This window comes from Cydia fagiglandana, chromosome 2 (assembly GCF_963556715.1).
Source record: "Cydia fagiglandana chromosome 2, ilCydFagi1.1, whole genome shotgun sequence".
Taxonomy (NCBI): domain Eukaryota; kingdom Metazoa; phylum Arthropoda; class Insecta; order Lepidoptera; family Tortricidae; genus Cydia; species Cydia fagiglandana.
This window is the reverse complement of record NC_085933.1, coordinates 8,063,516-8,076,547: the sequence shown is the minus strand read 5'-3', so window position 1 is coordinate 8,076,547 and position 13,032 is coordinate 8,063,516. Positions and strand designations below refer to the sequence as shown.

At 38.7% G+C, this 13,032-nt stretch overlaps 1 protein-coding gene across 1 annotated transcript in view; it reads left to right on the top strand.

The window, feature by feature from the left end:
* LOC134675003 (uncharacterized) overlaps positions 1–13,032 on the top strand; it is a 36,051-nt gene that overhangs the window by 4,435 nt on the left and 18,584 nt on the right. The window lies entirely within an intron of this gene.

The window sequence follows — 13,032 nt, the reverse complement described above, 5'->3', positions numbered from 1 at the left end:
GACTATTCTAAGCAAGTAAATCACTTTGCTTTTTTTTATGAGCCCATATTGTCCCACTGCTTTATCAAACCGAAAAGTAAAATATACCCATACTATAGGTCACTGAATGACTAAGAGGCACTTATTAACAACAAAAAACATCAGTATAGTGTAGTTTCTTAACAATTTTCAATAATAAACGTATTAAAACCTGAAAAAAGTACTTAAATCCAATTCCGGAATTTTCGATATTCAGTTGTATCAATTCCGGAATTGTAATATCGGAAAATTTGTCCGAGATTCCGGAATTTCGAGATTCCGGAATTCCGGAATGCAAGCCCTATACGTGAGATACAGCCTGGTGACAGACGGACGGACGGACGGACAGCGAAGTCTTAGTAATAGGGTCCCGTTTTACCCTATGGGTACGGAACCCTAAAAACGAAGTATAGGTAGGTGTAAATTTGTTAAAATATTATTTAAGTAGTAACTACTTACATAATACATTTATTGCGGTATTTCCGGACCAATACGACCCCCTTTAAGAAGTTTACTCCCATCTTAAAGGCAGGCAACGCACTTACAATCCCTCTGGTTTTGTTAGTGTCTATGGTAACGGTAATCGCTTACCATCAGGCGATTCCTCTGCTCGTTTGCCTATAACTAGGAGTTGTATCATAAAGATTAAAGAAGTTACAAAATACATTTCATTATAAACACATAGGTACCGAGCACTCGTCATAGTATACCCTGTATGTACTACATGACCCTAAGTTACCACTGAGTTTATTTTTTAAACATTATAAAGCACCTTATGATTTCTAGTTTCTTCTACGAACTTTGCAACTTCGAATACCATGAAATAATAATGAGCGTGCGCATAAAATTGAATATCGTTCCGTATCAGCCAGCAAGGCGCAATGTATCATGCCAACTACTGTTACTACTCGTACTTACGACACGACCCAACGTGTTAACTGCATCAACATATCTAGTAATGCAATTGTTCCACTATACTTGCCACTTTGTTACCGTAATATTTATGCAAACAGTGATAATGATAAGTACCTACTATAGGTACGTACGTATGAAAGAAAGTCATTGTCTTAGTGATTAATGAATGCAGATGTAGACGTGGGCAGTACCGCCCTAAAGTTTCAAGGTGAGCCCATGGTGCCGTGCCGAGCGCAGCCTTGCGATCGCAAATCCGTTGTCTTAGCTTTAGATCAGCTAGGGATTTGCTTCAGATCTTAATTGAGCTAACAATCACGCATTATGAACAAGGTCGGAGTCGTGTGCTGTGCTTCGCTTCAGGCATCCGTTGTTCAAATAACTGCTTGCACAATCCGTGCTACCGATATAGGCTTTTATTCTTCTAATCATTTTTATCATTAATAATTAGTGCTATCGATAATTCGCTTAAGAGCGCTCTTACAAGAAAAGTCGAAATAATGCAAAATTGATGATACTAGTCGACGAAATTCAGGACTTTGTGCTCATTATTAGAAACAATGAGTACTTGTTCCAGTAAAAGCGTCTTCTTATCTTTTTAAATATCGTTGTAAATATTAGAAAAAGGACTTATTAAATTAGTAATGAATTTTTTTCTGATGGTCGTTTCCGAAAAACCGCGTGAAGCACTGAACGGCAAGCTCTTATTTGGAAATGTTGAGAAGTTTACTCTGCTAAACCTGGCTATTTTGTATTACTAATACCCTGTACTTTAGGCATATCAAACGATATTTTTCCTACATACCTTTGAGAAAGAGAAAATCAAAGTAAAACGAACTCAATTTTCTCTCCGAAACAAGTGTCAATTTCTACGAAAATCTACTTAATATCGAAGTCATTTTCATACTCAAGCAATCTGCAACGTTTGCTTATACTGTTGGTATACATTAGTGTTTATGAAATTCTACTATAATTTTTTGGCAATTTTTTGAAAACTACTCTATATTACCGATGACGCGCGCTCGCCAGCTCAGTGCCGCGGCAGAGCTTGTACAGGCAGGACGTGTGTCGGTCGGCTCCGCACATTTTCAACGGCGACGACGAGGTTTTTTATCATTGTGTGCGGCGGGCGCCGTGTAAAACGCTATACTGTGTGCGTGTAAACCGCAACGAGAGACTTTGATCCTAGCACTGTTTTTATAGTATTATAATTTATAATGGTACAGTTTAATAAACTACCGGACAGGATTAAAAATATTTAAAACGACCTGACATTCTATATGTATTTATTTGACTCAAGATAGTACTCAGGGTCTGATGATGGAGCCGGAAGGTGGTCACCGGTACCAATCAACCATGCAACTAAACCACTTTGTGTTTAGGCTCGTTTTATTCATCTCAACAAGATCTTTGACACAAGATAGTACTCAGGGTCTGATGATGGAGCCGGAAGGTGGTCACCGGTACCAATCAACCATGCAACTAAACCACTTCGTGTTTGGGCACGTTTGATTCGGCTCAACAAGATCTTTGACTTAAGATAGTACTCAGGGTCTGATGATGGAGCCGGAAGGTGGTCACCAGTACCAGTCAACCATGCAACTAAACCACTTCGTGCTTGGGCTCGTTTGATTCGTCTCAACAAGATCTTTGACACAAGATAGTACTCAGGGTCTGATGATGGAGCCGGAAGGTGGTCACCGGTACTAATCAACCATGCAACTAAACCATTTCGTGTTTGGGCTCGTTTGATTCGTCTCAACAAGATCTTTGACACAAGATAGTACTCAGGGTCTGATGATGGAGCTGGAAGGTGGTCACCGGTACCAATCAACCATGCAACTAAACCACTTCGTGTTTAGGCTCGTTTTATTCGTCTCAACAAGATCTTTGACACAAGATAGTACTCAGGGTCTGATGATGGAGCCGGAAGGTGGTCACCGGTACCAATCAACCATGCAACTAAACCACTTCGTGTTTGGGCTCGTTTGATTCGTCTCAACAAGATCTTTGACACAAGATAGTACTCAGGGTCTGATGATGGAGCCGGAAGGTGGTCACGGGTACCAATCAACCATGCAACTAAACCACTTCGTGTTTAGGCTCGTTTTATTCGTCTTAACAAGATCTTTGACACAAAATAGTACTCAGGGTCTGATGATGGAGCCGAAAGGTGGTCACCGGTACCAATCAACCATGCAACTAAACCACTTCGTGTTTGGGCTCGTTTGATTCGGCCCAACAAGATCTTTGACTTAAGATAGTACTCAGGGTCTGATGATGGAGCCGGAAGGTGGTCACCAGTACCAATCAACCATGCAACTAAACCACTTCGTGTTTAGGCTCGTTTTATTCGTCTCAACAAGATCTTTGACACAAGATAGTACTCAGGGTCTGATGATGGAGCCGGAATGTGGTCACCGGTACTAAGCAACCATGCAACTAAACCATTTCGTGTTTGGGCTCGTTTGATTCATCTCAACAAGATCTTTGACACAAGATAGTACTCAGGGTCTGATGATGGAGCTGGACTGTGGCCACGGGTACCAGTCTACCATGTAACTGAACCACTTCGTGTTTGGGCTCGTTTGATTCGTCGCAACAAGATCTTTGACACAAGATACTACTCAGGGTCTGATGATGGAGCTCGAAGGTCGCGACGGGTACCAGTTTATCACATAACTGAACCACTTCTTGTTTTGGCTTCGTGTTTGGTTTATCACCTAGTGTCAAAGATCTTGTTGAGACGAATCAAACGAGCCTAAACACGAAGTGGTTTAGTTTCATGGTTGATTGGTACCGGTGACCACCTTCCGGCTCCATCATCAGACTCTGAGTATCACCTAGTGTCAAAGATCTTGTTGAGACTAATCAAACGAGCCTAAACATGAAGTGGTTTAGTTGCATGGTTGATTGGTACCGGTGACCACCTTCCGGCTCCTTCATCAGACTCTGAGTATCACCTAGTGTCAAAGATCTTGTTGAGACTAGTCAAACGAGCCTAAACATGAAGTGGTTTAGTTGCATGGTTGATTGGTACCGGTAACCAACTTCCAGCTCCATCATCAGACTCTGAGTATCACCTATATAGTGTCAAAGATCTTGTTGAGATGAATAAAACGAGCCTAAACACGATGTGGTTTAGTTGTATGGTTGATTGGTAATGGTGACCACCTTCCAGCTCCATCATCAGACCCTGAGTACTGTCTTGTGTCAAAGATCTTGTTGAGACGAATCAAACGAGCCCAAACACGAAGTGGTTTAGTTACATGATAGACTGGTACCCGTGGCCACCTTCCAGCTCCATCATCAGACCCTGTGTATCTTCAGTTTCTTGTAACTTGTTTCTTGTAAATAAGCGAGTACCTATAATTTCTTTCGAGTAATATACGTGCATAAGTACGAGTATGGGGCTATTCATAAATTACGTCGTTTCAAATGGGAGGAGGGGGGGAGGGGGTCTGGACATCGGATGATGGTAGCATGACCTAGGAGGAAACAGAGTCATCCGAAGCATGATTTTTGGATGATTTGAGGGATGGGGGGGTCAAAAATAGATGACGTAATTTATGAACAGCCCCTATGTACATTTGCACTGCATTTAGTATTTTCGTACTTACCAAATAACAGTTTTAGGACTTTATAAGTTAAGTACAGTTAGTGTTGTTATGGTTGATTTCAATATGCTTCGCGAAGGATCAAGAATGTTTAATCCATCATGGTAGTGCGAGTGTGGTAGAAGGGATCGGAATACTGAGCTCGCACGGCCTGCCGCAGCGCGTAAAATACCTAAACTCGCTCAACCCCGAAATGTAATAGCACTCTTAAAAATAATTAGGATCACAGACGTGATAGAGCGCCTACATTTTAGATATTAGTTTTTGAAAAATACATGTATTTAACCTTGTAAAAATACATGTATTTAATAACATGCTATTTATAGGTACCACCTATACACTGTTAGATCTGAGGCAAAGTAAATAGAATAAATATTATATGACTCATTAGGAACCTCGCTCGTCAGAGGCCTATTCGCGTGCGAGAAGAAAAATTGAGGTTAATTTGTACCTAAGAAGACAAAAAGAAGAAATAAGAATTTTGATTTTTTTTTGAGAAGTTTTGATAAGAAGTTCTGTAGTCTAGTGGCTTGGAAGTATACTCAGGTTTAGTTTATTAGCACATAGTAGGTATTGCAGATGCATCGTTTGCCGTGCCAGAGATTAGGAAATAGATAGTTTATTGGCAACGCATGTCTTTACGCACGTTTAAATGGGCCTCCTTGTGTCATCCGTTCTAATGCTGCATTAATATTTAGATATACTCCGTGTATAGAGTGGAGAGTAGATAATAATATTTTTCCAGATATTCATAAATCTAATTTGTTCATTTACTTTAAGTATTTAATAACTAGCGTTAGTTTATTTACTTACCTACTTACTGATCAATCCCAAGAAAATTAAAAACAAAATGATCTTCGGGTTAGAGCCACCATTCAAGGGCCTCCATAGTCGGCAGTCATAATCTGTCAAATAATATTTTCAGAAGATATATTTGAAGGTTACCTACTGTTAGTTTGTGTACATATTTTCATTAATATTGGCTGCAGTGTAGCTCATACGTAATGAGTAAGTTTAGTGTTAGTAAATGCGACTCTCCGTGACATTACATACGGGGCCTGAGGTCGCACGAAGGCAGTCATGTGTGGGCATTATCAATCTCAACTACCGTAGCAAGACCCTTTAGATAGGTACATGTCACGTCTATCGCCCCAGAAATGTGACCGCCCATGCGGGTCAATCTGACTGGTGTAACGTGAAATCTAACTGCACGCGCATTGCGGTCACTGTGCGTTGTCGGAAATAATGCACTATGACCTCTGCGGTAGAGACATAATAGATAACTTAGTCATAAGTTCATAACTCATAAATTCATTCATAGCTTAAGTTTTTAGGTCATGGTAGTTGATACTACGGTCGAAATTGCCAAGGTCGGTCGCTTGCCCTAGGCTCACTTAGAAGCGTTCAATTAAGCTTTTGCATTTTTGTGGATGCGGTTTAACAACAATTTACATGATTACACTTAATCACTTTGCAATATTTATGTAAATTTGCATTTTACTTCACAAATAGATGTATAAAACATGTCAAGCCATTGCAGTGTGCTTCACCACTAACCTATTTGCTCAACCATACGGTTGGTTAGAAAAAGATATTTGTAATTGATAGTTATGATATATTGTCTCATTGTCAAAGGAGCAGACAGGGACGATAAATCATGCAAATGTTGCTTTTATACGGTCCTCTGGAGGCAGTTTAATAAAAATGCCTGTAACAAATCTAGCTGGCAAACAGGTTTGGCTGCTGGTCTAGCAAGCCCGGTGTGGGACTAACGCGCGGAGGATGCGTTTACGAGATGTATGGGTCGTCGCCATAAGTGGTTTAAATGCGTGCCTACCTTGCCTACTTCACGACACGACCCGAACCGTTCGGAACACATTTCATGTTCATAAACATTTTTAGTTACGTCCCCTTACATTTTTTCTAAATGGTATGCCTTATCAAAATTGTGTGCTTTGCTTCGCGATCATAATTTCTCATTTCGTTAATCATTTTATAAATTTACATGAAAAACTATTTTAATTACCAAGCAAAAAAAGTTGAATCATAGAATAGAATATAATCATATTTATTTGAAAAAACCTTATAAATAGTTATATCTATTTAAAAACCGGCCAAGTGCGAGTGGGACTCGCGTTTCTAGGGTTCCGTACATAAGTTCGGCTCATGCTTGACTGCACATTTCTAGTAGGGTTTAGGTAAAGAACTGCTTTGAATATTTTTTTCATAATTTTAGACCCAGTAGTTTCGGAGATAAAAGGGGGAATGGTCATTTTTTGCCTATTTTCTTAAATAACTTCGAACCTATGTATTTTAAAATTATAAAAATATGTCCATCTTTGGGTCACTAATATACATATGTGTACCAAAATTCAACTTAATTGGTCCAGTGGTTTCCGAGAAAATAGGCTGTGACAGACGGACAGACAGACAGACGCACGAGTGATCCTATAAGGGTTCTGTTTTTTCCTTTTCAGGTACGGAACCCTAAAAATGCAATGTTGATGTATGTTTGAAGGTTCCTAGCAGTCATCTGTTCAATCTCGCTACACAATGGGCATTGGAATTATATCGCGCTATAAAAATGAATAGCCCCAAGCCCACAACGCGTAGCATCGCGCGTTGAATTCTTTTACTTAGCGCACTTCGCGCCGAATTATCAATTTGTTTTCAACGTATGAGCTTAGTTGAAAGAACCCAATTACATGATGCAACATAAACACATTGCTTAGCAATTTTATTAAAGAATGTTATTGTTAATCCGTTTATTATTAAATAGTTTTATAAGCATATCTGAAGTTAACTAATTAAGCTTTAGAAACTTTTTAAGTGTGTTTCAGTTCGACACAAGTTATCATTGAGTTCGGTTCGTGCATATAAGGATTTATTAACACGAATTATCAACGTATGGGCGTGGTGTTAACTGACAATAAGCACTGGTTTGTTTGGCTCTAAGCATGGCGTTTGGCGTTGCGAAATGTGTAGTTACGTGTTCCCCGGGCAAGGCTCCGCTGGTGACATTTAGCGCGACAATGATAATTGTTTCCTGCGATCACGTAACTTTTGACAACAAAACAATGGTATTGGTGGATAATTGCCGGCGCATGCAAGACGTGGCCCGGCCGCAAATACCTTTGCCCTGTGCCAGTACAATGCGTGAGCCAGCCACATATACAATCACATACCTACATATATGTAGGTATATAAAATATTCATTTACCTACAATCACCGTCTTCAAAAACATTTTTATTAGAAAAAAAGTTTCCTGAGAAAAATTAAGGAGTCTTTTGTTTGCAATAGGTTAACACAATATTTAACATTGACATCCTCCAACGCAACCGTTTAACATTACATATCCTACCTCAATTAAATTGCATAGGGTAAAATTAACGTATCTTCTTAACTGTTGCAAACGTCATATCCTTGACCTACTCATGTCTTAGCGATATGGAACAATACTTGCGAATTTTCTAACGCTAACGCTAAATATCTTGTTGCATGCTCTACATATGCACTTATGAAATATTGTAATCATATGATGCGCTATTAGTCAGGTGGTCATTAATAATACGTGTTGAATGGCGGAACACTCGAGTGGCACTGGTAATATAATAACTAGGGCTAAAATTGTTCTAGGTCCTATATTTATGGTGATAAAGTCTAGAATCGGTTATTATTGCATATGACGTGTCGGGTGCGGTGTCGCGGCGCGCTTGCGCCATCGGTTGCGCTTGCGCCACCCGGTCCTGTAGGTATTGTGCATGATAAAGATAACGTCAAAACAAGCTTCACTTACACCTTTTATTGCCTTATGTGCCAATAAGTCTTCAAATAACCTTCAAATTGTCGTCTGGCAGTCTTCAAATTCAATTGCTGTAAATGCTGTAGGTAATACATTTTGCGTCTGTCAATCTATAATTTATATATTATCGCTGTCTATATTTTTATAGTATTGGCCTACAAGTTCTAATAGCTATTATCAAAACAACTTCAACGTTTCCAATCCTTCTATTAGGTACTAATGAATGAACTTTCACTAAACAACTTTAAAACCGGCGTAAAAGAGGGATATAATAGATACACTATATTATATAATTATCGGCAAATCATTATGTATAATTAATTGGATATCGTTGGTGCCACATTGAAAGGCAGACGAATCTAGTCGAGCCAGTTTTCGATCGAAGATGTCAATACACATTAAACTGTGATGAGCTAGTTGTTATCACACCGAAGTTTTAGGAAACTAAAGTAAATGAGAAATGATGAGAACACAGCACCATAGATGTTGCTAAAATTGTAGGTCTATGCTCAGAAGTATGTAAGTATGTTTTGTTTTAAGAGTCCTTACTCCTACAGACGAGCGTATTTTGCAAAATGCTTCCTTTTTCATTCAAGATTACGACGTAACTATTAGTATTTATTCAAAAACTGATAACGTACTTAAATAATCATTTCTTAAACTAGGGGCTGCAAACGTTCTATTTTCATTTTCTCTTTTTGAACCTAAAATAAATGAGTTTTCTTAGAAGTCTTTTTCAAAATTTGCTGTGAGAAGGGTCGTTTCGGCTCTCAATTTTGCAGTAAACAAGAATCATTTGGTATATGAATGATTACAATTCAACTCATCATATGTTATACGAGGGGCTTACATGCTTGAAAATCGAACTTTCATTTAAAAAACATGATAAAATACCTTCCGAGTTTTCTTCATTTTTTTGGTGAAAACAGGGTTACATTACATTTTTTTATCGCTAATTGGACTTATATTTTGCCACAAAAAAAATCTTTTAACAAACTGTAACTTTATGTTTACTCATTAAAAAAAAATCATAACTATAGGACCTACCTTGCCGTAAATATATATTTTTTTAAAAGACCTATAAATCACGCTGCAGCGACGCCGCGCGCTCATTCTCCGCCGAGCGCGCTTAGGGAACGGACCTGCGCTCGATCGTCAGGCGCTCATTGCTTCGTAAACATTGAGCGAGTTCCGAGAACTGTTGTATACTATGATTAGAAAATCTTGATCCAAGGGAGAGTACATTTTTCACACCATATTAAATTTTAACAACCGACTCTTAAATGTGATAGATTTTCAGTGTTACTTGAATTCTGGTTAGGGTTTGCATTTTAATTATACCCGGACGACCTGGATGATGTCCAGGTTCTCATGATGGAGTCAGGAATTGGCCACCGAACTCCTAATCTACTCATCTTAACTCCATCGTGTTTGGGCTCCATGGATTTGCCTTGACGAACACCACGGATCTAGATGAGGTCCAGGTTCTCATGATGGACTCAGGAGTTGGTCACCAGAACTCCTAATCTACTTATTATCACTCCATCGTGTTTGGGTTCATTAGATTTGCCCTGACGAGCATCATCTGTCTAGATGAGGTCCAGGGTCATGAGACCCTTCTGGTGACCAACTCCTGACTCCATGATGAGATGGTCACCAGAAGTCCTAATCTACTCATCATAAGTCCATCGTGTTTGGGCTCAATAGATTTGCCCCGACGAGCACCATTGATCTAGATGAAGTCCAGGTTCTCATGATGGAGTCAGGAGTTGGTCACCAGAAATCCTCATCTACTCATTATAACTCCATGGTGTTTGGGCTCATTAGATTTGCCCTGACGAGCACCATCTATCTAGATGATGTCCAGAGTCACGAGCCCCTTCTGGTGACCAACTCCTGACTCCATTAATGAGATGGAGTTAGGAGTTGGTCGCCAGAAGTCCTAATCTACTCATCATAACTCCATCGTGTTTGGGATCAATAGATTTGCCCCGACAAGCACCATCGATCTAGATGAAGCCCAGGTTCTCATGATGGAGTCAGGAGTTGGTCACCAGAACTCCGAATCTACTCATCATAACTCCATCGTATTTGGGCTCAATAGATTTGCCTTGACGAGCACTATCGATCTAGATGCGGTTGATAGATTATTAATATTATTTTATTTTATATACTTACAAATAAAGCTTCATTTGCTTCCTCCCTTTTCACATCCTTAAGGGATAATTTTTGAGATTAAAAGTTTGCTATGTTATTCCTGGGACTCAAACTATCTCTGTACCTACCAAATATGAACTAAATTGAATATTTTAAACTTTCGCGTTTTGAACACATATTAACTCACATACCCGCGTTAGACCCGCCTATAATGTGGGTTTAACTAAATTGGTTCAGCAGTTTAAGTGTGAAGAGGAATTAAAAAAAGTATTTTTTTCCTTCATATTTTATGTGTTTTTACTTCGGAATGGTGACACCTGATGATGATGATGATAATGACAATGAATTCGGCACCCCCGATTTATACGAAAATGATACTAAACTTGGCCTAGTGGCTTAAATGATACAGATATCAAGATCAAGTTGTGAGCCCCCCCCCCCCTCCGCCCCCTAAAAATTTACATCAAAAATCTGGGTAGCAGAGAGTTGTTACATTGTTAGTACTCTCAAATTTATTGTTTTTATACAGGCTGGCCAAAAAATAAGTGCTTTTCCGTTGCTAGCAAGAAAATGGTTGCTAAAAAATGTACCCTCCCATAGAAAATGGACTAGCCAAAATCTATGAAACAGTAATTTTTTTTTTGCGATTTCGGTGTAGGTCCCATACTAAAAGTTGCTCAGTATAATCACTAAAGATCCCTGGCAACGGGAATGCCCTTATATTTGGGTACCCTGTATATGCATACAAGTATATATTAGGGTGTTGCTTATTTCGTCGAAATTAAAATTTTCTATGTCCCACCCCCTTAAATTGTTCTCTTTCACTAAAAAACAATTAGAATTTTTTATTTCGTTTTAGGGGTCGCTACCGAATTTAGAAAATTTGAATCCTTCATACATTATGATTTTTTTTTAATTTTTAGTTTTTAATTAGTGAGACAGTGAGTCAAAGTATATGGAAGCTATTTACATGTAATTCAATACTAGGTATAGTCAATATATTTTAATTTTTATTCCTATTTTAGGAGTGCGCACTGCTGAATGAATATTTAGAACGCCTAAAACACGCATAAAAAGCTTTAAAAAAATAGTGGTATTATTTTATGTTAAACTGCACATTAATACACCCTGATCCTGACCCGTTGATTCATATAAAAAAAAAACAAGGAAAAAGACTAAAAAAAATAATCTTGTATGGAGGGTGCAAATTTTCAAAATTCGGTAGCGACCCCTAAAACATAATTGAAAATTCTGAAAAAAATACACATTTGTTTTTTAGTGAAAGAGAACAATTTAAGGGGTTGAGACATAGAAAATTTCAATTTCGACGAAATAAGCAACACCGTATGTATATATACTACAATTTAGTATAATATTATCTTTCAAACATTTAATTATTCAACTTCCTTGGTGAACTGACTTGAATAGTTCCTTGACTTCATGGATGAACTTGTCGCAATAATTCCATTGACATAGGTAAACAATCATTATTATTTATTCGTCGTTGGTTATATATTTTCTCAACACATACACTCTATTCACTACTATCATGCTTATAAAAGAGTACCAAAATAACGTTAAAATAAATTTACTTGCAAATTAAATTGAAAAGTATCAATATTATTCTCGTCTGCGTTGAAACGCGCATAGCTTTGCCGGCGCTCGCGTATCAAGCGCCAGCGCCATCTATCGAGTGTTATTTCGCAAAATCGGCGAACGCTCTAAGGAATAAGGGCTCTTAATAATGGTACTAAGCGACCCGCCCCAGCTTCGCATGGGTTACCTTTAACAAATTATACACCTAAACATTCCTCAAGAACCACTCTATTGATACTTAAGTTAAAACCGCATGAAATCTGTTCATTAGTTTTTGAGTTTATCGCGTACATACAAACACACAAACAGACAGACGCGGTGGGGGACTTCGTTTTACAATATGTAGTGTGATCTTTAATTCTCTCCATAGCGCCCTTTGACTCGAGGCGATTAATTAACGCGCTCAAATATTTTTATTTCGATCTAATAATAATTAGGTGATTAACGATGACTTCATTAAATAAATGACGGCATGAACGGCGTAATATTTATAGTTGTTGTTGGTTACTGGCTATTTATAGTTGTACTCGTGTCTTGCTTATAAAGACTTATAACTACTTACTGTATTTATAATAGGTAGGTCTTCTTCCTCGCGTTTTCCCGGCATTTTGCCACGACTCACATTGGAGCCTGGGGTCCGCTTGACAACTAATCCCATGATTTGACGTAGGCACTAGTTTTTACGGAAGCGACTGCCATCTGACCTTCCAACCCAGAGGGGAAACTAGGCCTTATTGGGATTAGTCCGGTTTCCTCACGATGTTTTCCTTCACCGAAAAGCGACTAGTAAATATCAAATGATATTTCGTACATAAGTTCCAAAAAACTCATTGGTACGAGCCGGGGTTTGAACCCGCGACCTCCGGATTGCAAGTCGCACGCTCTTACCGCTAGGCTACCAGCGCTTCATAATAGGTAGATAGGTATAA